The sequence below is a fragment of the Ranitomeya variabilis genome, chromosome 1 (assembly GCF_051348905.1).
Source record: "Ranitomeya variabilis isolate aRanVar5 chromosome 1, aRanVar5.hap1, whole genome shotgun sequence".
In the NCBI taxonomy this organism is placed as follows: domain Eukaryota; kingdom Metazoa; phylum Chordata; class Amphibia; order Anura; family Dendrobatidae; genus Ranitomeya; species Ranitomeya variabilis.
Window position 1 is genome coordinate 216914231 of NC_135232.1, and position 24569 is coordinate 216938799.

The following is a 24569-nucleotide window of genomic DNA, read 5'->3' on the forward strand; positions in this document are numbered from 1 at the left end:
TGTGAAAATGCAAAATCTGGAGCTAAAACAAAATTTTAGTGGTAAAGATGTAATTTTTTCTTCACTGCCCAATGGTATAAAATTTTGTGACACATCTGTAATGTCAATATGATCGCTGCTAGTGTTGAGCATTCCGATACCGCAAGTATCGGGTATCGGCCGATACTTGCGGGTATCGGAATTCCGATACCGAGATCCGATACTTTTGTGGTATCGGGTATCGGTATCGAAACAACATTAATGTAAAAATGTGTAAAATAAAGAATTAAAATAAAAAAATAGGGATATACTCACCCTCTGACGCGCCCTGGACTTTACCGCCGTAACCGGGAGCCTTCTTTGCTTCAAATGCGCGCGTTTTCTTCATTCCGTGACGTCACGGCTTGTGATTGGTCGCGTGCCGCCCATGTGGCGGCGGCGCGACCAATCACAGCAAGCCGTGACGTAATTTTAGGTCCTTCAGTATTTTAAAATTACGTTCCGGCTTTGTGATTGGTCGCGACGCGAAGCGACCAATCACAAGCCGTGACGTCACGGGAGGCAGGACAAGCGGGCATTTTAAAATGCGCGCGTGTCCAGCCTCCCGTGATGTCACGGCTTGTGATTGGGTGCGTCGCCCATGTGACGGCGACGCAACCAATCACAACGCCGGAACGTAATTTTAAAATCCTGAAGGACCTAAAATTACGTCACGGCTTGCTGTGATTGGTCGCGACGCGATGCGACCAATCACAAGCTGTGACGTCACGGGAGGCTGGACACGCGCGCATTTTAAAATGCCCGCTTGTCCTGCCTCCCGTGACGTCACGGCTTGTGATTGGTCGCTTCGCGTCGCGACCAATCACAAAGCCGGAACGTAATTTTAAAATACTGAAGGACCTAAAATTACGTCATGGCTTGCTGTGATTGGTTGCGCCGCCGCCACATGGGTGGCACGCGACCAATCACAAGCCGTGACGTCACGGAATGAAGAAAACGCGCGCATTTGAAGCAAAGAAGGCTCCCGGTTACGGCGGTAAAGTCCAGGGCGCGTCAGAGGGTGAGTATATCCCTATTTTTTTATTTTAATTCTTTCTTTTACACATTTATATGGATCCCAGGGCCTGAAGGAGAGTTTCCTCTCCTTCAGACCCTGGGAACCATCAGGGATACCGTCCGATACATGAGTCCCATTGACTTGTATTGGTATCGGGTATCGGTATCGGATTGGATCCGATATTTTGCCGGTATCGGCCGATACTTTCCGATACCGATACTTTCAAGTATCGGACGGTATCGCTCAACACTAATCGCTGCAGCCATAGATGAATTCATTGAGAGGTTTAGTTTGTAAAATGGGGTCACTGGCAGTGTACGGAGCAGTGTTGGAGCCCCTCAGGGTACAGTGCTGTCGCCCTTCCTCTTCACATTGTATACAGCTGACTTTCAATATAAATCAGATTTTTGCCACCTCCAAAAATTCTCAGATGACTCAGTGATTGTAGGGGGTATTGTGGGGGGCCGGGGGAGGAGGAATATAGAAGGGTGGTTTCAGACTTTGTGGATTGGTGCCGGACTAACTGTCTAGAACTAAATGCAAAGAAAACCAAGGAGTTGGTGGTAAGTTATAGAAAGAAAAAGAAGGATTACTTTACCGATCAATATTGCTGGCCAGAAGGTTGAGATTGTTGAGAGCTACAAATATTTGGGGGTTCACCTTGACAGTAAACTCGATTGGAGGTGTCATACAGAAAAGGTTTACAAGAAGGGAATGAGCAGACTGTAATTTCTTCAGAAGCTCAGGTCGTTCAATGTGTGCAGTAAAATGCTGGAAATTTTCTACCAGTCCGTTGTGACAAGCGCCATTTTTTTTGCTATCATATGCTGGGGCAGTAGTGTGTGAGTATCTGACGCTAATAAGTTCAACAAACTTATCAAGAAGACAAGCGCGGCTCTTGGCCTCCATCTGGACTTTTGAGGAGGTATTGGAGGATAGAATTCAGAAGAAGTGTAGGGCTATAATGATCAATAATACACACCCACTATACGAGCTGTTCTTGAAGCAGAAGAGCATATTCAGCAGATGCCTAATCCTACTAAGGTGTAAGAAGGAGAAATTCAGGAAATCGTTTGTACCTACTGCTATGGGGATGTATAATAATTTCCTAAGGGTGGTAGACAACAATGATTGATTGCTGGTGTACTAATGTCAATTAACAGTGACTTATATACCTGAACTACCCACATTTATTTGTTATGTAATGTTGGTATACTTGTGCAAGATTTGTGTCCTAATATTTTATGTAGGAAAAGCAGAAGTCCAGCGTGGGTGATGTCCATAAAAAATACCTTTTATTCCATTTTTGTTAAAAGCACATAAATCCAAAGTCCATCTTCATATCCATAGACACAAAAACGGGTGATTCCTACCAGTGACAGTCACAGGCTTAAAGTGCATTAAAATCAAACGCGTTTGATTTTAATGCACTTTAAGCCTGTGACTGTCACTGGTAGGAATCACCCGTTTTTGTGTCTATGGATATGAAGATGGACTTTGGATTTATGTGCGTTTAACAAAAATGGAATAAAAGGTATTTTTTATGGACATCACCCACGCTGGACTTCTGCTTTTCCTTCATACTACTTGCAGCACTGCATGATCCGTGCGCTGGGACTGAGAGGAGGTGAGCTGATCTTCGTTGCTTTTTCTTTTCTAATATTTTATGTACTGCTGTTTGTATTGCTGCTGTAATACCGTAATTTCCCCCCGGATCAATAAAGAGTATCGTATCGTATCGTACTTATGGGCGTTCTGCTAATCTCGTGGAGCACCCCCACTCGCAGGGCCGAGGGGTACCCGGTACCGGGCCTCTCTGTCTCAGTTCTGGGGTTGTCACAGTGGCTAGACCCGGTCCGTGACCCTGCTAAGGGGCGTCCAATGAAAGTTTGTAAGTGGTGGTGCGTGGTGCAGGTCGCAATGAATAACAAGGACACAGGGTTGCAGTCTCTTTACCTCTTTACTGAAGGCTTCAAGATCCTCAATCCAGAGTACGGTTAACAGGGCTGTCTGAGACCGGCCGGTCCGATGGCACCTCTAGAGCTCCCTTTGCAGGTGGAAATCTGTGCCTACCTTCTAGCGCCTGTGTGTTGTAGTACTTCCCTGCTGAGCACCACGGGATAGTTCTCACAACTGTTGTGTCTGTTTCTGATATTCCCTCACAACTGATTCTGATGTTCTTCTCCTCCCCCAGATGATATGGCTAGGACGCACCCGTATGACGGGTAGGCCTGGAGTTCTTCCGGGACCCTAGTGACGCCCCTCTCCCACAATTGCCCCCTATGTCTGCTTAGGTGATTTAGGTGAGACAGCCCGCCTATAACTGACTGTCCTGCCGTTGGTTTGAAGTAAGGCTTGGAGCCAATACTTCCTCGGCATTTCCGGCCACCGGCTACGCGCCTCAGTAGGATGTTGCCTCGATCTTACAGCACGACTCCTACTGGTGTTTTCTCCTTGTTGCTATGATCTCGTTTCTCACTCTTCGCAATAAACCTCGCTTCTTGTCCTTTCTTGGGGTACCGCCGCAATGAAGTGCAGGCGCGGTCCCGTAACGTTCTTTCCTGTTCGCTAGGCCTCGGTCAGGATCCCATCCCTGACAGAGACCCCCCTGAATCTTCCCCTGCAACACCCTCTGCCACAGGATGTTGCCTGGTTCCAACCCAGTCAGTTTTCTGTCTAACTTCCTATCTAACCCCCAGTTTTACCAGATTGTGAGGAGTGGCCTAATGCATAGTGCCCTTTGCTCCCCCTGGAGGCCAGACTATGAAGTGTATTGGTGTCTGTGATACCTGGTCAGATGAACTCCTTCAGTGGCATCAGACGTACCATAGCCCCCTTAGTGGCGGAGCAACAGTACTGCAACGGCCAGGACTCTGGGGCGCTGCACTCCCCCCGGTTAAATCCAGTACTCCCGGACTGGGAAGAAAACAACAATACATGTCAGCAAAAAGACATACAAATTTTGAAATGAAATAACAAGTAATAAGTAATAAGAACAGTGCTTCCCTTTATGGGAGGTGAGGACTCTTAAACGTTACAAACATGGTTAAATATTTTAAATAACAGACTATAAATAACTTCTATTACCCAGCCGGGTATTCTACTAAGTGCAATTTCTGAACAATAATTTAACTTTGCCTCTAAGGACGTATAAGCTGAATCCACTAAAGGCTTACTATAAGACTAACTTTTTCTTTAAGGGCGTATAAGCTAAACCCACTAAAGACTTACTCATAAAACACTACAATACTAATCAACTTTTCTTCATTTTTCCAACTTTACATTCGCAGGACCGCCTGTCCATCTGCCCCAGGCCTACTGCCTCTCGCTCTTTCGCCGGACCGCCTAGTTCCTCGTCTGGGCCTACTGCCTTTCTCTTTCTATACACAGTATAGGACTTATCAACCTTCTCTCAGCACAAGATCACTGAGCCATCTCTGTATGGCTCCTAGGAGGACTCACCATCTAACCCCGTACGGGTTCACTCCCCTGTCCTCAGTCTCTAACAACATTATCTAACATTTTCTATAATGTTATGGTTCTCAATGGCAAGAGAACATAGCCCATAAAACATAAGAACTAGCTCTTGGAAGGATGGAAACTAAACTGACCATGAACTAAACCTGCCGCACAACTAACAGTAGCCGGGTAGCGTAGCCTGCGTTTTATCCCTAGACGCCCAGCGCCGGCCGGAGGACTAACTAATCCTGGCAGAGGAAAATATAGTCCTGGCTCACCTCTAGAGAAATTTCCCCGAAAGGCAGACAGAGGCCCCCACAAATATTGGCGGTGATTTTAGATGAAATGACAAACGTAGTATGAAAATAGGTTTAGCAAAATTGAGGTCCGCTTACTAGATAGCAGGAAGACAGAAAGGGCACTTTCATGGTCAGCTGAAAACCCTATCAAAATACCATCCTGAAATTACTTTAAGACTCTAGTATTAACTCATAACATCAGAGTGGCAATTTCAGATCACAAGAGCTTTCCAGACACAGAAACGAAACTACAGCTGTGAACTGGAACAAAATGCAAAAACAAACAAGGACTAAGTCCAACTTAGCTGGGAGTTGTCTAGCAGCAGGAACATGCACAGAAAGGCTTCTGATTACAATGTTGACCGGCATGGAAGTGACAGAGGAGCAAGGCTAAATAGCGACTCCCACATCCTGATGGAAACAGGTGAACAGAGAGGATGATGCACACCAGTTCAATTCCACCAGTGGCCACCGGGGGAGCCCAAAATCCAATTTCACAACAGTACCCCCCCTCAAGGAGGGGGCACCGAACCCTCACCAGAACCACCAGGGCGATCAGGATGAGCCCTATGAAAGGCACGGACCAAATCGGAGGCATGAACATCAGAGGCAGTCACCCAAGAATTATCCTCCTGACCGTATCCCTTCCATTTGACCAGATACTGGAGTTTCCGTCTGGAAACACGGGAGTCCAAGATTTTTTCCACAACGTACTCCAACTCGCCCTCAACCAACACCGGAGCAGGAGGCTCAACGGAAGGCACAACCGGTACCTCATACCTGCGCAATAATGACCGATGAAAAACATTATGAATAGAAAAAGATGCAGGGAGGTCCAAACGGAAGGACACAGGGTTAAGAATCTCCAATATCTTGTACGGGCCGATGAACCGAGGCTTAAACTTGGGAGAAGAAACCCTCATAGGGACAAAACGAGAAGACAACCACACCAAGTCCCCAACACAAAGCCGAGGACCAACCCGACGCCGGCGGTTGGCAAAAAGATGAGTCTTCTCCTGGGACAACTTCAAATTGTCCACTACCTGCCCCCAAATCTGATGCAACCTCTCCACCACAGCATCCACTCCAGGACAATCCGAAGATTCCACCTGACCAGAAGAAAATCGAGGATGAAACCCCGAATTACAGAAAAAGGGAGACACCAAGGTGGCAGAGCTGGCCCGATTATTGAGGGCAAACTCCGCTAAAGGCAAAAAAGCAACCCAATCATCCTGATCTGCAGACACAAAACACCTCAAATATGTCTCCAAGGTCTGATTCGTCCGCTCGGTCTGGCCATTAGTCTGAGGATGGAAAGCAGACGAGAAAGACAAATCTATGCCCATCCTAGCACAGAATGCTCGCCAAAATCTAGACACGAATTGGGTACCTCTGTCAGAAACGATATTCTCCGGAATACCATGCAAACGGACCACATTTTGAAAAAACAGAGGAACCAACTCGGAAGAAGAAGGCAACTTAGGCAGGGGAACCAAATGGACCATCTTAGAGAAACGATCACACACCACCCAGATGACAGACATCTTCTGAGAAACAGGAAGATCCGAAATAAAATCCATCGAGATGTGCGTCCAGGGCCTCTTCGGAATAGGCAAGGGCAACAACAATCCACTAGCCCGAGAACAACAAGGCTTGGCCCGAGCACAAACGTCACAAGACTGCACGAAGCCTCGCACATCTCGAGACAGGGAAGGCCACCAGAAGGACCTTGCCACCAAATCCCTGGTACCAAAGATTCCAGGATGACCTGCCAACGCAGAAGAATGAACCTCAGAAATGACTTTACTGGTCCAATCATCAGGAACAAACAGTCTACCAGGTGGGCAACGATCAGGTCTATCCGCCTGAAACTCCTGCAAGGCCCGCCGCAGGTCTGGAGAAACGGCAGACAATATCACTCCATCCTTAAGGATACCTGTAGGTTCAGAATTACCAGGGGAGTCAGGCTCAAAACTCCTAGAAAGGGCATCCGCCTTAACATTCTTAGAACCCGGCAGGTAGGACACCACAAAATTAAACCGAGAGAAAAACAACGACCAGCGCGCCTGTCTAGGATTCAGGCGTCTGGCGGACTCAAGATAAATTAGATTTTTGTGGTCAGTCAATACCACCACCTGATGTCTAGCCCCCTCAAGCCAATGACGCCACTCCTCAAAAGCCCACTTCATGGCCAAAAGCTCCCAATTCCCAACATCATAATTCCGCTCGGCGGGCGAAAATTTACGCGAGAAAAAAGCACAAGGTCTCATCACGGAGCAATCGGAACTTCTCTGCGACAAAACCGCCCCAGCTCCGATTTCAGAAGCGTCGACCTCAACCTGAAAAGGAAGAGCAACATCAGGCTGACGCAACACAGGGGCGGAAGAAAAGCGGCGCTTAAGCTCCCGAAAGGCCTCCACAGCAGCAGGGGACCAATCAGCAACATCAGCACCCTTCTTAGTCAAATCAGTCAATGGTTTAACAACATCAGAAAAACCAGCAATAAATCGACGATAAAAGTTAGCAAAGCCCAAAAATTTCTGAAGACTCTTAAGAGAAGAGGGTTGCGTCCAATCACAAATAGCCTGAACCTTGACAGGATCCATCTCGATGGAAGAGGGGGAAAAAATATATCCCAAAAAGGAAATCCTTTGAACCCCAAAAACGCACTTAGAACCCTTCACACACAAGGAATTAGACCGCAAAACCTGAAAAACCCTCCTGACCTGCTGGACATGAGAGTCCCAGTCATCCGAAAAAATCAAAATATCATCCAGATACACAATCATAAATTTATCCAAATAATCACGGAAAATGTCATGCATAAAGGACTGAAAGACTGAAGGGGCATTTGAAAGACCAAAAGGCATCACCAAATACTCAAAGTGGCCCTCGGGCGTATTAAATGCGGTTTTCCACTCATCCCCCTGCTTAATTCGCACCAAATTATACGCCCCACGAAGATCTATCTTAGAGAACCACTTGGCCCCCTTTATGCGAGCAAACAAATCAGTCAGCAGTGGCAACGGATATTGATATTTAACCGTGATTTTATTCAAAAGCCGATAATCAATGCACGGCCTCAAAGAGCCATCCTTCTTAGCCACAAAGAAAAAACCGGCTCCTAAGGGAGATGACGAAGGACGAATATGTCCCTTTTCCAAGGACTCCTTTATATATTCTCGCATAGCAGCATGTTCAGGCACAGACAGATTAAATAAACGACCCTTAGGGTATTTACTACCCGGAATCAAATCTATGGCACAATCGCACTCCCGGTGCGGAGGTAATGAACCAAGCTTAGGTTCTTCAAAAACGTCACGATATTCAGTCAAGAATTCAGGAATCTCAGAGGGAATAGATGATGAAATGGAAACCACAGGTACGTCCCCATGCGTCCCCTTACATCCCCAGCTTAACACAGACATAGCTTTCCAGTCAAGGACTGGGTTATGAGATTGCAGCCATGGCAATCCAAGCACCAACACATCATGTAGGTTATACAGCACAAGAAAGCGAATAATCTCCTGGTGATCCGGATTAATCCGCATAGTTACTTGTGTCCAGTATTGTGGTTTATTGCTAGCCAATGGGGTGGAGTCAATCCCCTTCAGGAGTATAGGAGTTTCAAGAGGCTCCAAATCATACCCACAGCGTTTGGCAAAGGACCAATCCATAAGACTCAAAGCGGCGCCAGAGTCGACATAGGCATCCGCGGTAATAGATGATAAAGAACAAATCAGGGTCACAGATAGAATAAACTTAGACTGTAAAGTGCCAATTGAAACAGACTTATCAAGCTTCTTAGTACGCTTAGAGCATGCTGATATAACATGAGTTGAATCACCGCAATAGAAGCACAACCCATATTTTCGTCTAAAATTCTGCCGTTCACTTCTGGACAGAATTCTATCACATTGCATATTCTCTGGCGTCTTCTCAGTAGACACCGCCAAATGGTGCACAGGTTTGCGCTCCCGCAGACGCCTATCGATCTGGATAGCCATTGTCATGGACTCATTCAGACCCGCAGGCACAGGGAACCCCACCATAACATCCTTAATGGCATCAGAGAGACCCTCTCTGAAATTCGCCGCCAGGGCGCACTCATTCCACTGAGTAAGCACAGCCCATTTACGGAATTTCTGGCAGTATATTTCAGCTTCGTCTTGCCCCTGAGATAGGGACATCAAGGCCTTTTCCGCCTGAAGTTCTAACTGAGGTTCCTCATAAAGCAACCCCAAGGCCAGAAAAAACGCATCCACATTGAGCAACGCAGGATCCCCTGGAGCCAATGCAAAAGCCCAATCCTGAGGGTCGCCCCGGAGCAAAGAAATCACAATCCTGACCTGCTGAGCAGGATCTCCAGCAGAGCGAGATTTCAGGGACAAAAACAACTTGCAATTATTCTTGAAATTTTGAAAGCAAGATCTATTCCCCGAGAAAAATTCAGGCAAAGGAATTCTAGGTTCAGATATAGGAACATGAACAACAAAATCTTGTAAGTTTTGAACTTTCGTGGTGAGATTATTCAAACCTGCAGCTAAACTCTGAATATCCATTTTAAACAGGTGAACACAGAGCCATTCCAGGATTAGAAGGAGAGAGAGAGAGAAAGGCTGCAATATAAACAGACTTGCAAGAGATTCAATTACAAGCACACTCAGAACTGAGAGAAAAAAAAAAAAAAAAAAAAACTTCAGCAGACTTCTCTTTTCTCTCCTTTCTCTGTCAATTAATTTAACCCTTTTAGGGCCGGTCAAACTGTTATGGTTCTCAATGGCAAGAGAACATAGCCCAGCAAACATAAGAACTAGCTCTTGGAAGGATGGAAACTAAACTGACCATGAACTAAACCTGCCGCACAACTAACAGTAGCCGGGTAGCGTAGTGTCATGATTCTCAATGGCGAGAGAACATAGCCCAGCATATATGAGAACTAGCTCTTGGAAGATGGAAACTATACTGACCATGAACTAAACCTGCCGCACAACTAGAAGTGGCCGGGTAGCATGCCTACGTTTTTTTATCCCTAGATGCCCAGCGCCAGCCGGAGAACTACCTAATCCTAGCAGAGGAAAAGACAGTCCTGGCTCACCTCTAGAGAAATTTTCCCAAAAGGCAGACAGAGGCCCCCACATATATTGGCGGTGATTTTAGATGAAATGACAAACGTAGTATGAAAATAGGTTTAGCAAAAATCGAGGTCCGCTTACTAGATAGCAAGAAGACAGAAAGGGCACTTTCATGGTCAGCAGAAAACCCTATCAAAACACCATCCAGAAATTACTTTAAGACTCTAGCATTAACTCATAACACCAGAGTGGCAATTTCCGCTCACAAGAGCTTTCCAGACACAGTAACGAAACAGCAGCTGTGAACAGGAACAAAATGCAAAAACACACAAGGACAAAAGTCCAACTTAGCTGGGAGTTGTCTAGTAGCAGGAACATGCACAGAAAGGCTTCTGATTACATTGTTGACCGGCATGAAACTGACAGAGGAGCAAGGTTATATAGCGACTCCCACATCCTGATAGGAGCAGGTGAACAGAGGGGATGATGCACACAAGTACAATTCCACAAGTGGCCACCGGGGGAGCCCAGAATCCAATTTCACAACAGTACCCCCCCCTCAAGGAGGGGGCACCGAACCCTCACCAGAACCACCAGGGCGATCAGGATGAGCCCTATGAAAGGCACGGACAAGATCGGAGGCATGAACATCAGAGGCAGTGACCCAAGAATTATCCTCCTGACCGTATCCCTTCCATTTGACCAGATACTGGAGTTTCCGTCTGGAAACACGAGAGTCCAAGATCTTTTCCACAACGTACTCCAACTCACCCTCAACCAACACCGGAGCAGGAGGCTCAACGGAAGGCACAGCCGGTACCTCATACCTGCGCAACAATGACCGATGAAAAACATTATGAATCGAAAAGGATGCAGGGAGGTCCAAACGGAAGGACACAGGGTTAAGAATCTCCAATATCTTGTACGGGCCGATGAACCGAGGCTTAAACTTAGGAGAAGAAACCCTCATAGGGACAAAACGAGAAGACAACCACACCAAGTCCCCAACACAAAGCCGAGGACCAACACGACGACGGCGGTTGGCAAAAAGCTGAGTCTTCTCCTGGGACAACTTCAAATTGTCCACCACCTGCCCCCAAATCTGATGCAACCTCTCCACCACAGCATCCACTCCAGGACAATCCGAAGATTCCACTTGACCGGAGGAAAATCGAGGATGAAACCCCGAATTACAGAAAAACGGGGACACCAAGGTGGCAGAGCTGGCCCGATTATTGAGGGCGAACTCCGCCAAAGGCAAAAAAGCAACCCAATCATCCTGATCCGCAGACACAAAACACCTCAAATATGTCTCCAAGGTCTGATTAGTCCGCTCGGTCTGGCCATTAGTCTGAGGATGGAAAGCAGACGAAAAAGACAAATCTATGCCCATCCTAGCACAGAATGCCCGCCAAAATCTAGACACGAATTGGGTCCCTCTGTCAGAAACGATATTCTCCGGAATACCATGCAAACGAACAACATTTTGAAAAAACAGAGGAACCAACTCGGAAGAAGAAGGCAACTTAGGCAAGGGAACCAGATGGACCATCTTAGAGAAACGGTCACACACCACCCAGATGACAGACATCTTATGAGAAACAGGCAGATCCGAAATAAAATCCATCGAGATGTGCGTCCAAGGCCTCTTCGGGATAGGCAAGGGTAACAACAATCCACTAGCCCGAGAACAACAAGGCTTGGCCCGAGCACAAACGTCACAAGACTGCACAAAGCCTCGCACATCTCGTGACAGGGAAGGCCACCAGAAGGACCTTGCCACCAAATCCCTGGTACCAAAGATTCCAGGATGACCTGCCAACGCAGAAGAATGAACCTCAGAGATGACTCTACTGGTCCAATCATCAGGAACAAACAGTCTACCAGGTGGGCAACGATCAGGTCTATCCGCCTGAAACTCCTGCAAGGCCCGCCGCAGGTCTGGAGAAACGGCAGACAATATCACTCCATCTTTAAGGATACCTGTGGGCTCAGAATTACCAGGGGAGTCAGGCTCAAAACTCCTAGAAAGGGCATCCGCCTTAACATTCTTAGAACCTGGTAGGTAAGACACCACAAAATTAAACCGAGAGAAAAACAACGACCAGCGCGCCTGTCTAGGATTCAGGCGCCTGGCAGACTCAAGGTAAATTAAATTTTTGTGGTCAGTCAATACCACCACCTGATGTCTGGCCCCCTCAAGCCAGTGACGCCACTCCTCAAAAGCCCACTTCATGGCCAAAAGCTCCCGATTCCCAACATCATAATTCCGCTCGGCGGGCGAAAATTTACGGGAAAAAAAAGCACAAGGTCTCATCACGGAGCAGTCGGAACTTCTCTGCGACAACACCGCCCCAGCTCCGATTTCAGAAGCGTCGACCTCAACCTGAAAAGGAAGAGCAACATCAGGCTGACGCAACACTGGGGCGGAAGAAAAGCGGCGCTTGAGCTCCCGAAAGGCCTCCACAGCATCAGGGGACCAATCAGCAACATCAGCACCCTTCTTAGTCAAATCAGTCAATGGTTTTACAACATCAGAAAAACCAGCAATAAATCGACGATAAAAGTTAGCAAAGCCCAAAAATTTCTGAAGACTCTTAAGAGAAGAGGGTTGCGTCCAATCACCAATAGCCTGAACCTTGACAGGATCCATCTCGATGGAAGAGGGGGAAAAAATGTATCCCAAGAAGGAAATCTTTTGAACCCCAAAAACACACTTAGAACCCTTCACACACAAGGAATTAGACCGCAAAACCTGAAAAACCCTCCTGACCTGCTGGACATGAGAGTCCCAGTCATCCGAAAAAATCAGAATATCATCCAGATACACAATCATAAATTTATCCAAATAATCGCGGAAAATGTCATGCATAAAGGACTGGAAGACTGAAGGGGCATTTGAAAGACCAAAAGGCATCACCAAATACTCAAAATGGCCCTCGGGCGTATTAAATGCGGTTTTCCACTCATCCCCCTGCTTGATTCGCACCAAATTATACGCCCCACGGAGATCAATCTTAGAGAACCACTTGGCCCCCTTTATACGAGCAAACAAATCAGTAAGCAGTGGTAACGGATATTGATATTTAACCGTGATTTTATTCAAAAGTCGATAATCAATACACGGCCTCAAAGAGCCGTCTTTCTTAGACACAAAGAAAAAACCGGCTCCTAAGGGAGATGACGAAGGACGAATATGTCCCTTTTCCAAGGACTCCTTTATATATTCTCGCATAGCCGCGTGTTCAGGCACAGACAGATTAAATAAACGACCCTTAGGGTATTTACTACCCGGGATCAAGTCTATGGCACAATCGCACTCCCGGTGCGGAGGTAGTGAACCAACCTTGGGTTCTTCAAAAACGTCACGAAAGTCAGACAAGAATTCAGGAATCTCAGAGGGAATAGATGATGAAATGGAAACCAAAGGTACGTCCCCATGAGTTCCTTTACATCCCCAGCTTAACACAGACATAGCTCTCCAGTCGAGGACTGGGTTATGAGATTGCAGCCATGGCAATCCCAGCACCAAAACATCATGTAGATTATACAGCACCAGAAAGCGAATAACCTCCTGGTGATCCGGATTAACACGCATAGTCACTTGTGTCCAGTATTGTGGTTTATTACTAGCCAATGGGGTGGAGTCACTCCCTTTCAGAGGTATCGGAGCCTCCAATGGCTCCAAATCATACCCACAGCGTTTGGCAAAGGACCAATCCATAAGACTCAAAGCAGCGCCAGAGTCGACATAGGCGTCCGCGGTAATAGATGACAAAGAACAAATCAGGGTCACAGATAGAATAAACTTAGACTGTAAAGTGCTAATTGAAACAGACTTGTCAGGCTTCTTAGTACGCTTAAAGCATGCTGATATAACATGAGTTGAATCACCACAATAGAAGCACAACCCATTTTTTCGTCTAAAATTCTGCCGCTCGCTTCTGGACAGAATTCTATCGCATTGCATATTTTCTGGCGTTTTCTCAGTAGACACCGCCAAATGGTGCACAGGTTTGCGCTCCCGCAGACGCCTATCGATCTGAATAGCCATCGTCATGGACTCATTCAGACTCGCAGGCACAGGGAACCCCACCATAACATCCTTAATGGCATCAGAGAGACCTTCTCTGAAAATCGCCGCCAGGGCGCACTCATTCCACTGAGTAAGCACAGACCATTTGCGGAATTTTTGGCAGTATATTTCAGCTTCATCTTGCCCCTGAGACAAGGACATCAAGGCCTTTTCCGCCTGAAGCTCTAAATGAGGTTCCTCATAAAGCAACCCCAAGGCCAGAAAAAACGCATCCACATTGAGCAACGCAGGATCCCCTGGTGCCAATGCAAAAGCCCAGTCTTGAGGGTCGCCCCGGAGCAAGGAAATTACAATCCTGACCTGCTGTGCAGGGTCTCCGGCAGAGCGAGACTTCAGGGACAAAAACAATTTGCAATTATTTTTAAAATTTTGAAAGTGAGATCTATTCTCCGAGAAGAATTCAGGCAAAGGAATTCTAGGCTCAGACATAGGTGCATGAACAACAAAATCTTGCAAATTTTGTACCTTTGTGGCGAGATTATTCAAACCTGTAGCTACACTCTGAAGATCCATTTGAAACAGGTGAACACAGAGCCATTCAAGGATTAGAAGGAGAGAAAGAGAGGAAGGCTGCAGTATAGGCAGACTAGCAAGTGATTCAATTAAGAGCACACTCAGAACTAGAGGAAAAAAAAAAAAAAAATTGTAGCAGACTTCTTTTTTCTCTCCTTTCTCAGCCAGTAATTTAACCCTTTTTTTTGGGCCGGTCAAACTGTCATGATTCTCAATGGCGAGAGAACATAGCCCAGCATATATGAGAACTAGCTCTTGGAAGATGGAAACTATACTGACCATGAACTAAACCTGCCGCACAACTAGAAGTGGCCGGGTAGCATGCCTACGTTTTTTTATCCCTAGATGCCCAGCGCCAGCCGGAGAACTACCTAATCCTAGCAGAGGAAAAGACAGTCCTGGCTCACCTCTAGAGAAATTTTCCCAAAAGGCAGACAGAGGCCCCCACATATATTGGCGGTGATTTTAGATGAAATGACAAACGTAGTATGAAAATAGGTTTAGCAAAAATCGAGGTCCGCTTACTAGATAGCAAGAAGACAGAAAGGGCACTTTCATGGTCAGCAGAAAACCCTATCAAAACACCATCCAGAAATTACTTTAAGACTCTAGCATTAACTCATAACACCAGAGTGGCAATTTCCGCTCACAAGAGCTTTCCAGACACAGTAACGAAACAGCAGCTGTGAACAGGAACAAAATGCAAAAACACACAAGGACAAAAGTCCAACTTAGCTGGGAGTTGTCTAGTAGCAGGAACATGCACAGAAAGGCTTCTGATTACATTGTTGACCGGCATGAAACTGACAGAGGAGCAAGGTTATATAGCGACTCCCACATCCTGATAGGAGCAGGTGAACAGAGGGGATGATGCACACAAGTACAATTCCACAAGTGGCCACCGGGGGAGCCCAGAATCCAATTTCACAACAGCGTAGCCTGCGTTTTATCCCTAGACGCCCAGCGCCGGCCGGAGGACTAACTAATCCTGGCAGAGGAAAATATAGTCCTGGCTCACCTCTAGAGAAATTTCCCCGAAAGGCAGACAGAGGCCCCCACAAATATTGGCGGTGATTTTAGATGAAATGACAAACGTAGTATGAAAATAGGTTTAGCAAAATTGAGGTCCGCTTACTAGATAGCAGGAAGACAGAAAGGGCACTTTCATGGTCAGCTGAAAACCCTATCAAAATACCATCCTGAAATTACTTTAAGACTCTAGTATTAACTCATAACATCAGAGTGGCAATTTCAGATCACAAGAGCTTTCCAGACACAGAAACGAAACTACAGCTGTGAACTGGAACAAAATGCAAAAACAAACAAGGACTAAGTCCAACTTAGCTGGGAGTTGTCTAGCAGCAGGAACATGCACAGAAAGGCTTCTGATTACAATGTTGACCGGCATGGAAGTGACAGAGGAGCAAGGCTAAATAGCGACTCCCACATCCTGATGGAAACAGGTGAACAGAGAGGATGATGCACACCAGTTCAATTCCACCAGTGGCCACCGGGGGAGCCCAAAATCCAATTTCACAACACTATAACTAACTAGCTGACTACATGTTACTTCTACATATAAACATTATTACTACTTCTCTTAAGGCAACATTATACTTTAAGTGCTATTGGTGAACGTTCCCTGTCATGATCTCCATGGCCAGAGAACTAGCATAAGCCTCTATAGGAACAAGCTCTTGGAAGATGTAACTGTACTGACCATGAACTAAACCTACCGCATCATCTAGAAGTAGCCAGGTAGCATGTCCTACTTTTTATCCCTATATGCCCAGCGCCGGCCGGAGAACTAAATAATGCTAGCAGAGGGAAATATAAGACCTGACTCACCTCTAGAGAAATGCCCTAAAGGAGACAGAAGCCCCCCACATATATTGGCGGTGATATGAGATGAAACAACAAACGCAGCAGGAAAATAGTTTTAGCAAATTTGAGGTCCGCTTTCTAGATAGCAGAAGACAGAAAGCATACTTTCATGGTCAGTAGAAAACCCTAACAAAACACATCCAGAAATTACTTTAGGACTCTGGCATTAACTCATAATACCAGAGTGGCAATTCCTGATCAACAAGAGCTTTCCAGACACAGTAACGAAACTGCAGCTGTGAACTGGAACCAAAATACAAAAACAAAACATGGACGAATGTCCAACTTATCTAGTAGATGTCTGGAAGCAGGAACAAGCACAGAGAGGCTTCTGATAACATTGTTGACCGGCAAGCATCTAACAGAGAAGCCAGGTTATATAGCGACACCCAGATCTAATCAGAACAGGTGAACAGGGAAGATGATGTCACAAGTTCAATTCCACCAGTAGCCACCGGGGGAGCCCAGAATCCAAATTCACAACAGTACCCCCCCCTCAAGGAGGGGGCACCGAACCCTCACCAGAACCACCAGGGCGATCAGGATGGGCCCTATGAAAGGCACGAACCAGATCAGAGGCATGAACATCAGATGCAGTGACCCAAGAATTATCCTCCTGGCCGTATCCCTTCCACTTGACCAGATACTGGAGTCTCCGTCTGGAAACACGGGAGTCTAGGATTTTTTCCACAACGTACTCCAACTCACCCTCAACCAACACCGGAGCAGGAGGCTCAACGGAAGGCACAACCGGTGCCTCATACCTGCGCAATAACGACCGATGAAAAACGTTATGAATAGAAAAGGATGCAGGGAGGTCCAAACGGAAGGAAACAGGGTTAAGAATCTCCAATATTTTATACGGACCGATGAACCGAGGCTTAAACTTAGGAGATGAGACCCTCATAGGGACAAAACGAGAAGACAACCACACCAAATCTCCAACACAAAGCCGAGGACCAACACGACGGTGACGGTTGGCAAAAAGCTGAGTCTTCTCCTGGGACAACTTTAAATTGTCCATCACCTGCCCCCAGATATGATGCAATCTCTCCACCACCGCATCCACTCCAGGACAATCCGAGGATTCCATCTGACCGGAGGAAAATCGAGGATGGAACCCCGAATTACAGAAAAACGGGGAAACCAAGGTGGCAGAGCTGGCCCGATTATTGAGGGCGAACTCCGCCAATGGCAAAAAAGCAACCCAATCATCCTGGTCAGCAGACACAAAACACCTCAGATATGTCTCCAGGGTCTGATTAGTCCGCTCGGTCTGGCCATTAGTCTGAGGGTGAAAAGCAGACGAAAAAGACAAATCTATGCCCATCCTAGCACAAAATGCCCGCCAAAATCTAGACACAAATTGGGTTCCTCTGTCAGAAACGATATTCTCAGGAATACCATGCAAACGAACAACATTTTGAAAAAACAGGGGCACCAACTCGGAAGAAGAAGGCAATTTGGGCAGGGGAACCAAATGAACCATCTTAGAAAAACGGTCACACACCACCCAGATGACAGACATCTTCTGAGAAACAGGCAGATCTGAAATAAAATCCATCGAGATGTGTGTCCAAGGCCTCTTAGGAATAGGCAAGGGCAACAATAATCCACTAGCCCGAGAACAACAAGGCTTGGCCCGAGCACAAACGTCACAAGACTGCACAAAGCCTCGCACATCTCGTGACAGGGAAGGCCACCAGAAGGATCTTGCCACCAAATCCCTGGTACCAAAAATTCCAGGATGACCTGCCAACGCAGAAGAATGCACCTCAGAGATGACTTTACTGGTCCAATCATCAGGAACAAACAGCCTATCAGGCGGACAACGATCCGGTCTATCCGCCTGAAACTCCTGCAAGGCCCGCCGCAGGTCTGGAGAAACAGCTGACAAGATAACTCCCTCCTTAAGAATACCTGTGGGGTCAGAGTTGCCAGGTGAATCAGGCTCAAAACTCCTAGAAAGGGCATCCGCCTTAACATTCTTAGAACCTGGTAGGTACGATACCACAAAATTAAACCGAGAAAAAAATAATGACCAGCGCGCCTGTCTAGGATTCAGGCGCCTGGCGGTCTCAAGATAAATCAAATTTTTGTGGTCAGTCAATACCACCACCTGATGTCTGGCCCCCTCGAGCCAATGGCGCCACTCCTCAAACGCCCACTTCATGGCCAAAAGCTCCCGATTCCCAACATCATAATTCCGCTCAGCGGGCGAAAATTTACGGGAAAAGAAGGCACAAGGCCTCATCACGGCGCAGTCAGAACTTTTCTGCGACAACACTGCCCCAGCTCCGATCTCAGAAGCGTCGACCTCAACCTGAAAAGGAAGAGTCACATCAGGCTGACGCAACACAGGGGCAGAAGAAAAACGGCGCTTAAGCTCCTGAAAGGCCTCCACAGCATCAGGGGACCAATTAGCAACATCAGCACCCTGTCTAGTCAAATCGGTCAATGGCTTAACGACATCCGAAAAACCAGAAATAAATCGACGATAAAAGTTGGCAAAGCCCAAAAATTTCTGAAGACTTTTAAGAGAAGAGGGCTGCGTCCAATCACAAATAGCTTGAACCTTGACAGGATCCATCTCAATGGAAGAGGGAGAAAAAATATATCCCAAAAAGGAAATTCTCTGAACCCCAAAAACGCACTTAGAACCCTTGACACACAGAGAATTAGACCGCAAAACCTGAAAAACCCTCTTAACTTGCCGGACATGAGAGTCCCAGTCATCCGAAAAAATCAGAATATCATCCAGATACACTATCATAAATTTATCCAAAAAATCGCGGAAAATATCATGCATAAAGGACTGGAAGACTGAAGGGGCATTAGAAAGACCAAAAGGCATCACCAAATACTCAAAGTGGCCCTCGGGCGTATTAAATGCGGTTTTCCACTCATCCCCCTGCCTGATCCGCACCAAATTATACGCCCCACGGAGATCAATCTTAGAGAACCACTTGGCCCCCTTTATGCGAGCAAACAAATCAGTCAGCAACGGCAATGGGTATTGATATTTAACCGTGATTTTATTCAAAAGCCGATAATCAATACATGGTCTCAAAGAGCCGTCTTTTTTTGACACAAAGAAAAAACCGGCTCCTAAGGGAGATGACGATGGACGAATATGTCCCTTTTCCAAGGACTCCTTTATATATTCTCGCATAGCAGTATGTTCAGGCACAGACAAATTAAATAAACGACCCTTTGGGTATTTACTACCCGGAATTAAATCTATAGCACAATCGCACTCACGGTGCGGAGGTAGTGAACCCAGCTTGGGTTCTTCAAAGACGTCACGATAATCAGACAGGAACTCAGGGATTTCAGAGGGAATAGATGATGAAATGGACACCAAAGGTACGTCCCCATGAGTCCCCTTACATCCCCAGCTCAACACAGACATAGCTCTCCAGTCAAGGACTGGGTTGTGAGACTGCAGCCATGGCAATCCTAGCACCAAATCATCATGTAGATTATACAGCACCAGAAAACGAATAATCTCCTGGTGATCCGGATTAACACGCATAGTTACTTGTGTCCAGTATTGTGGTTTATTATTAGCCAATGGGGTGGAGTCAATCCCCTTCAGAGGAATAAGAGTCTCCAAAGGCTCTAAATCATACCCACAACGATTGGCAAAGGACCAATCCATAAGACTCAAAGCGGCGCCAGAGTCGATATAGGCGTCCGTGGTAATAGATGACAAAGAGCAAATCAGGGTCACAGACAAAATAAATTTAGACTGTAAAGTGCCAATGGAAACGGATTTATCAAGCTTTTTAGTACGCTTAGAGCACGCTGATATAACATGAGTAGAATCCCCACAATAGAAACACAACCCATTTTTCCGTCTAAAATTCTGCCGCTCGCTTCTGGACAGAATTCTATCACACTGCATGCTTTCTGGCGTCTTCTCAGTGGATACCGCCAGATGGTGCACAGGTTTGCGCTCCCGCAGACGCCTATCGATCTGAATGGCCATTGTCATGGACTCATTCAGACCTGCAGGCACAGGGAACCCCACCATAACATCCTTAATGGCATCAGAGAGACCCTCTCTGAAAGTAGCCGCCAAGGCACACTCATTCCACTGAGTAAGCACAGACCATTTACGGAATCTTTGGCAGTAAATTTCAGCTTCATCTTGCCCCTGCGATAGGGACATCAAAGTTTTTTCTGCCTGAAGTTCCAAATGAGGTTCCTCATACAGCAAGCCCAAGGCCAAAAAAAACGCATCCACATTGCGCAACGCAGGATCCCCTGGTGCCAATGCAAAAGCCCAGTCTTGAGGGTCGCCGCGGAGCAAGGAAATCACAATCCCAACCTGCTGTGCAGAGTCTCCAGCAGAACGAGATTTCAGGGACAAAAATAGCTTACAATTATTTCTAAAATTCTGAAAGCTAGATCTATTCCCTGAGAAGAATTCCGGCAAAGGAATTCTCGGCTCAGATACCGGAGCATGAATAATAAAATCTTGCAAATTTTGTACTTTCGTGGTGAGATTATTCAAACCTGCAGTTACACTCTGAAGATCCATTATTAACAGGTGAACACAAAGCCATTCAAAGATTATAAGGAGAGAGAAAAAAAAGAAAGACTGCAGCATAGACAGACTGGCAAGTGATCCAATTAAGAGCACAGAGGAAAAAAAAAAAAAAAAAAAAAACTCTCAGCAGACTTCTTATTTCTCTCCTTTCTCAGCCAAGGATTTTAACCCTTTAGTGGTCCGGTCAAACTGTCATGATCTCCATGGCCAGAGAACTAGCATAAGCCTCTATAGGAACAAGCTCTTGGAAGATGTAACTGTACTGACCATGAACTAAACCTACCGCATCATCTAGAAGTAGCCAGGTAGCATGTCCTACTTTTTATCCCTATATGCCCAGCGCCGGCCGGAGAACTAAATAATGCTAGCAGAGGGAAATATAAGACCTGACTCACCTCTAGAGAAATGCCCTAAAGGAGACAGAAGCCCCCCACATATATTGGCGGTGATATGAGATGAAACAACAAACGCAGCAGGAAAATAGTTTTAGCAAATTTGAGGTCCGCTTTCTAGATAGCAGAAGACAGAAAGCATACTTTCATGGTCAGTAGAAAACCCTAACAAAACACATCCAGAAATTACTTTAGGACTCTGGCATTAACTCATAATACCAGAGTGGCAATTCCTGATCAACAAGAGCTTTCCAGACACAGTAACGAAACTGCAGCTGTGAACTGGAACCAAAATACAAAAACAAAACATGGACGAATGTCCAACTTATCTAGTAGATGTCTGGAAGCAGGAACAAGCACAGAGAGGCTTCTGATAACATTGTTGACCGGCAAGCATCTAACAGAGAAGCCAGGTTATATAGCGACACCCAGATCTAATCAGAACAGGTGAACAGGGAAGATGATGTCACAAGTTCAATTCCACCAGTAGCCACCGGGGGAGCCCAGAATCCAAATTCACAACAGTTCCCTTTAAGAGGGAACCAAGTCTCTTGGAGGTAGCGCAACTTCTCAAGCTGCAAGTTCGTGTAAGGCAGGGACTCCTGTACTGTTTCCAGGAACAGATTCTTCGCAAAGAGTCCTTTTTCTTGTAAAACCAGTAGGGGGCACCTTTAATAAGGTGCGAACTTTTTACAAAACAGTTTGTGAATCATTCACCGTCCATGATTCGGTAGTCTTTGTAACATTGTGGAACAAAAGCAAAAATGCAAATAAAAGCAAAAATAAAAAGCAATAGGGATCCCGGGTAAACGAAGGGATCCCTTTAAGAATAACCCTAGTCGGGTATTAGCAGCAAAACAGCAGGAAACAAATAGTTAACTATTTACAATCTTCGGTTCTCCGAGGTTTAGTTGGACGGCTTCCAGGGCTGCACCTGGCACTTAACCCTTCTTGGCCTGGGAAAAGTGAGGTCCAGGGTTACACCCAGTGCTGGACAAACGCCGTTAATCCGTCTTTCATGTACGGTTAAATCATGCGCAGCGATGGAGGTCCGCGCAGCTTGAGTATGGGCATTTGCTGCAGCAGAGGTAGCGGCTGCTGCAAGATCAGTCACTGGAGTGGTGTCGGTCGTCAGGGCAGGGTCGTCCTTCATACCTGCTTCAGACGTGGTCCCTCCGGTGCCGGTCTGCTCCGTCTCCGCTGGGGTCTGGAACGCTGGTTGCGGGGCCTTGTGCTGCGACATCGTCATCTCTGCTTGCAGCATCCCGCTTTCCGGCAGGGCCTTGCTTTCCAGCTTCGGACCAAACGAGGCTGCCGACAGGCGTCTGGCGAGGCTCTCGATGAAGATCTTCTTCCACCCGGCCTCGGTGCTCAGCGGCGTCCACCGGAGTTGGTCGCTGAGCTCTTCCACGCCGGCCTGCAGGAAATCAGCATCAGCGGTGGAGGCCTGGTTACGGTGCCCCTCTGGGTAGCTGGGGGAGTCCTCTGCTCCGACCCCATGCTCCGGCTCCGGGTGGCTCGCCATGGCGTCCTCCACGTGACTGACTTCCTCTTTGTCCTTTTCCCGCTCTCTCCTCCGTGGGCGGTTTCGTTTTCTTTGTCTCTGCCCACCATTGAGGATCAGGAGGCGGATCTCGGCTGGTGACAGACACGTCCTCAAGGGGCCAAAATATTTAGACTGGGCGGCCATTGTCTTTCGCGCTCTTCAGCTTGTTCACGCCCACTTCCACGCCCTTCTTCTTCTCTTGTGCTCCTCGTGGCGCTGTAATGGCGGCGATTTTGGCGGGAACTTTTGGCGGCAATACGCAGTACACAGTCTTTGCAATAAACCACAGTTCAAGCACAATAAATCACAGTTCCAAGGCACACATGACCTGCTTCATCAGGCTTAAGTAGATCCTGTTCGTGACGCCAAGTTGGAGCGCCCCCACTGTCGCAGGGCCGAGGGGTACCCGGTACCGGGCCTCTCTGTCTCAGTTCTGGGGTTGTCACGGTGGCTAGACCCAGTCCGTGACCCTGCTAAGGGGCGTCCAATGAAAGTTGAGAATGATGATGTGTGGTGCAGGTCGCGATGAATAACGAGGACACAGGGTTGCAGTCTCTTTACCTCTTTACTGAAGGCTTCAGGATCCTCAATCCCGAGTATGGTTAACAGGGCTGTCTGAGACCGGGCCGGTCCGATGGCACCTCCAGAGTTCCCTTTGCAGGTGGAAATCTGTGCCTTCCTTCTAGCGCCTGTGTGTTGTAGTCCTTCCCTGCTGAGCACCACGGGATAGTCCTCACAACTGTTGTGTCTGTTTCTGATGTTCCCTCACAACTGATTCTGATGTTCTTCTCCGTCCCCCAGATGATATGGCTAGGACGCACCCGTATGACGGGTAGGCCTGGAGTTCTTCCGGGACCCTAGTGACGCCCCTCTCCCACAATTGCCCCCTATGTCTGCTTAGGTGATTTAGGTGAGACAGCCCGCCTATAACTGACTGTCCTGCCGTTGGTTTGAAGTAAGGCTTGGAGCCAATACTTCCTCGGCATTTCCGGCCACCGGCTACGCGCCTCAGTAGGATGTTGCCTCGATCTTACAGCACGACTCCTACTGGTGTTTTCTCCTTGTTGCTATGATCTCGTTTCTCACTCTTCGCAATAAACCTCGCTTCTTGTCCTTTCTTGGGGTACCGCCGCAATGAAGTGCAGGCGCGGTCCCGTAACGTTCTTTCCTGTTCGCTAGGCCTCGGTCGGGATCCCACCCCTGACAGACCCCCCTGAATCTTCCCCTGCAACACCCTCTGCCACAGGATGTTGCCTGGTTCCAACCCAGTCAGCTTTCTGTCTAACTTCCTATCTAACCCCCAGTTTTACAAGATTGTGAGGAATGGCCTAATGCATAGTGCCCTTTGCTCCCCCTGGAGGCCAGACTATGAAGTGTATTGGTGTCTGTGATACCTGGTCAGATGAACTCCTTCAGTGCCATCAGATGTACCATAGCCCCCCTTAGTGGCGGAGCAACAGTACTGCAACGGCCAGGACTCTGGGGCGCTGCACTCACACCTCAGGGGGCTGTACCAATGTGACATGGCACCCTCAACCAGTCCAACAAAACCTGAACTTCAATATGGCACTTCTTCCCTTCTGAGCTTTGCACTGTGCCTCAAAAGAAGTTTTTGGCCACATATGGGGTTATTGGTGTACTCAGGAAAATTTTCACAACAAATTTTTGGGGTCCATTTTTTCCTGTTAACCTTGTGAAAATAAAAAAATTGTGG